General features: G+C 39.0%; 1 pseudogene; it reads right to left on the bottom strand.

Moving 5' to 3' along the window:
* Positions 1–302: 302 nt before the first annotated feature.
* On the bottom strand, positions 303–904 carry LOC124930092 (annotated as a pseudogene).
* Between the last annotated feature and the right edge of the window lie 3,936 nt (positions 905–4,840).

The following is a 4,840-nucleotide window of genomic DNA, read 5'->3' as shown; positions in this document are numbered from 1 at the left end:
AAATCTCATTGAAAGAGACAAACATACATCAATTATAAAATATAAATTCATTCATATTTGTATTTTCTATCCCAAATCAAGTCAACTACAGGGAAAAGGAAATTAACCCACTGTTCAACTTTAATTTGACATGTAGAATAATTCTCACATGTCAAAATCAAAAACATCATCAACAACAATGAAACAACCTATAATAGTTTTGGCCATCCATCTGTAATCACTCAAGTACACTGTCAGGAACAAACAATCATAAGAAACAACAAACAGTTCATAATCTTTTCAATTGGGGGATGGAATGTAAGTTAAGATATCACTTTATGTTTCCCAGCTTCAGCTTCTTCTTGTTCTTGCTGCTGTTGAAGGATAAGGCCATCTTGGGTGGCGGCAGGGTCCAGATCCCAACAGCATTCTGGCAGATCATCAGTCCTTTCTCCACCTCTAATTCGCCAACAAGGAACACGATGTGAGAATCTCAACATTTCCTTCTTCAAAACCCAACTAATGGAACCCTTATCTGGGTTCCTCCCATACACAGTCCTGTAACCATCTACTTTCACCAGTGGACTCATGCAAACCCCATCTTCTTCATCATAATCCATCATAACTTCCACCATCTCATATTGATGCCTAACTTCAAAGGGGGTCTCCCTGTTCTATTCCGATGACCAGTTCTTGTATATGGCCCATATATCCCCGCCCCTAGGATAAATTCTAAGGCATCCTCCCCGTTTTATTTTTTCTCTGCTCAATACATGAGAAAAGATGTTCTAAATTTTCCACAATATTTCGTAAAGCCAGATTTTATCCAATTCACTGACCCGAACTCCGCATCAGTTTTGGAGTTCATGTAACTAATTGCAGTTTTAAACGGTGAGACTGAAATCAGACAGTACAGACGTGGCATAGCATCTTTTTCATCATAGAGCGCCCATATCTGCTTCGCCTTGAAGCATTGCTCAGCCCTATCATTGTCAAAATTGTGAAAATCAGAGATAGGAACCTTCATGCGCATTGATGCCCTCCTCCTCACCACTGATTGAAGTCCAACTGTGCCAAAAATTGCGGCAGTACTAGGCTTGTTAGACACCACCACCTCTCCTACTGATTTTCCTGCTGCTGCTTCTTTCTGAGGTAAATTTGCTAGGTTTTTCTTCAGTGCAGCTACTTCAGCATCAGCTTTCCTTATCTCTGGCAACTTCTTTCTTAATTCAGACAATGCCCTATTAATTGATAACTTTTTTGAGTCAAAAATTGACAATGATGGTCATCAAGACTCTTTATCAAGACTCTTTCTCCTTGAGGGCTTGCCCAGTTTGGAAGGCTCGTGAAGAGATCTCGTGTTTTTATTGCCATTCCCTATAGGGTGTGCCTCGAGAGGGATGGTTATATTTGTATCAACAACCTCCACTGAAGATCCAGAATACGATTTCCGCTTAGATTTAGATACAGCGACTCCATTTGTGGTTGGGATATTTGTAATAGTCCCAAGTTGATTTGCATAGCAGTTTTCAGGAGCAGGAAAATGTTGACAATCAAGAAAAGGATACGAGCCATCTGGAGGTCCTATCCCTTCATTAATTGCCATGAAAACACCACGACAATTCTTGCAGGATAGTTTTTTTTTCACGTACTTCAGGAGATACTTATACCGAACGTTACAAGTTGTGCATTTTGTCCAAAAGGAATCACCCCTTTCATAGAAAAAAAGACTTAATTAATTGTCATCAACAAAGCAAATATTTAGAATAATTTCATTAAAAGAAAGAAATGATTTAGAATAAGGCCTTGTATGTTTATGGGTTATTTGGATAACCAATTGACAGGGCCACTCGGGGTACCCTAGGCCGACCTTGTTTGGGAGTATCGTAAGAAAATATATGATAAATGAAAGACAAAAAAAAAAAAACCAAAATAGGGGCAAAACCCTTTGACCTTGTATTTCTCCAGATATCGTACAAGGTTCGTTCACTTAGGTCGGACAATATATTCCATGCTTCCGAGAGAAGGTTAAATGCCCCATCTGCCCCAACAGTTTTGTTGCAATAAGGGCCCCAACAGTTTTGTTGCAATAAGGGTTAAGCAGACGATAGATCTCCGTAAACTGTCTGATGAGCCTAGCCATAACGACATATGGTTTTAGACCAAAAATTGCATAGAAATCAGTTTCCCTTTGAATTTTGTCTCAGATGCAGCATAGACATCAAATATAGCTTTCATTTCTTTTATACCCTCCAAGCTTGGACAAAGAATTTGAGCTCTCAAAGCATAGCTACTTGCACCATTGTAGTCTTTCTCAACAAATCTTTTCTCAGCCTCCTCCCTTTCTGTCCTGCGAACCGACACAATTTTCCTACACCGGAGTGAGTTTCAGCTTCTTTTTTCCTTCATTTGTTTCTCAATTCATGTCAAAATGCAATTCATGAACCAATTGCGAGCTTCAGCTACAGATAGGCGATTGATTTGATTTAGATTGAAATTCATGAAACTTTGATATAGGAAGACGTGATACTTATATATCTAATTAGTTTTCATCGAACTACTGTAGGTTTATTAGCTTAGTTTTGCGTATCTACTGTGGCCTCAGTGTGCAATTCGGATGTTTCATTTTATTTCAAAAGTTTTAATCTGAGTATTTACAATTTTGTGGATGCTAATCTGAGTATTGGATTTACAATTTTGTGGTTCTTGTTTGATCTATGGAAATTAACGAAGAGGTGGCTCCCAGGGCGAAAGAGGAGGAGGTTCACATGACAGAAGGGGAGGCGGCTAGACTAGGGCGGAAAAGGAGGAGGCTCCTATGGCTGTAGAGGAGGCTCTTATGGCGGAAGAGGAGGCTGCTAGGGAGGTAGAGGTGGCACCTATGGCGGAAGAGGAGGCTGCTAGGGAGGAAAAGGAGGAGGCTCCTATGGTTGTAGAGGAGGCTGCTAGGGAGGTAGAGGTGGGACCTATGGCGGAAGAAGAGGCTGCTAGGGAGGAAAAGGAGGAGGCTCCTATGGCTGTAGAGGTGGCTCCTATGGCGGAAGAGGAGGCTGCTAGGGAGGTAGAGGTAGCACCTATGGCGGAAGAGGAGTCTCCTACAGAAATTAAGGAAGAGGTGGCTACCAGGGCGATAGAGGAAGAGGCTACAATGGAAGTAGAGGAGGAGGTTTGCAGGGCAGAAAGGGAGGAGGCTCCTATGGCGGTAAAGGAGGTTCGCAGGACAGAAAGGGAGGAGGTTGAGAAAAGATTTGTTGAGAAAGACTACAATGGCGCAAGTAGCTATGATTTGAGAGCTCAAATTCTTTGTCCAAGTTTGGAGGGTATAAAAGAAATGAAAGCTACATTTGATGTGTATGTTGCATCTGAGACAACATTCAAAGGGGAAACTGAATTCTATGCAATTTTTGGTCTAAAACTATTTGTTATTAAGGCTAGGCTCATCAAACAGTATACGGAGATGTGTTGTCTACTTAACCCTTATTGGAACAAAACTGTTGGGACAGATGGGGCATTTAAGCCTCTATCGTAAGCATTGAATATATTGTCTGATCTCAGTGAACGAACCGAGAAGGAGGAGAAGGAGAGGTGGTGGTTTCTAACCAGCCTAGCACTGCCACAATTTCTGGCACAATGGAGCTTCAATCAGTGGTGAGGAGGAGGAGGACATCAATGCGACATGACGGTTCCTGACTCTGATTTTCACAACTTTGACAATGAAAGGTCTGAGAAATGCTTCAAGGCAAAGCAGATATGGGCAATCTACGACGAAGAAGATGGTATGCCACGTCTGTACTGTCTGATTCGTCAAGTGATTTCAGTCTCACCTTTTAAAATTGCAATCAATTACATGAACTCTAAAACTGTTTCGGAGTTTGGGTCGGTGAATTGGATAGAATCTGGCTTTACGAAATCTTGTGGAAATTTTAGGACATCAAACATTGATGTGGTTGAAAAAGTGAACATCTTTTCTCATGTACTGAGCAGAGAAAAAACAACAAGGGAGGATGCCTTAGAATTTATCCTAGGAGCGGAGATAAGGGTTCCATTTTTAGGGTTTTGAAGAAGGAAATGTTGTGATTCTCACATTGTGTTCCTTGTTGGCGAATTAGAGGTGCAGAGAAGACTGATGATCTGCCAGAATGATGTTGGGATCTTGACCCAGCTGCAACCCAAGATGACCTTATTCTTAAAAAGCAGCAAGAAGAAGAAGTAAACTGTTTGTTTTTTCTTATGATTGTTCCTGAGTGTACTTGAGAGATTTATAGATGGATAACCAAAACTATTATAGGTTGGTTGTTTCTTTATTTGAAAACTGTTGATTATTTGTTGTTTTGAGATCAAAGTTTGAAATTAAGCTGCTCTTGAATTATCAATAACCATACCCGGTCCAGGATCTGACTTTCTTCTTGCTGGATTGATTGTCTTATTTTGTTATAAAATAAATAAATAAAATATTTAAATTATAATTTATTAATAATTTTTTGGGATAAAGAAATTTGAGTAGATGGTGATTTTAGAAAATAGATACAGACTCAGTGTTTAAAACATACTAAAAAAATATGTGTTAATGTCGACCAATTTTTCGGTGACCGATAATAACGTAATATTATTACATCACAATATGATGGGCAACTTAAAGTCAAATATTAGATCTCTCAATTGTGGTTGTCTTAGTACAAGATTACACTAAAAAAAATAAGATTTAAAAAAAAATGCTCTTTTCAACTTCAAAAAGTATTAAAATAAGTGTTTATGAAATAACGTAGTATTACACAAATCAAATATGTTATTTTTAAGTTGGAAATTTTATAATTTATGTTGTCACTCTTTTATAGATATATTTATAAATAGAAGTATTTTG

Source organism: Impatiens glandulifera, chromosome 1, assembly GCF_907164915.1.
Source record: "Impatiens glandulifera chromosome 1, dImpGla2.1, whole genome shotgun sequence".
Taxonomy (NCBI): domain Eukaryota; kingdom Viridiplantae; phylum Streptophyta; class Magnoliopsida; order Ericales; family Balsaminaceae; genus Impatiens; species Impatiens glandulifera.
Note: the sequence above shows the minus strand (reverse complement) of the source record. Positions and strands in the feature narration are given on the sequence as shown.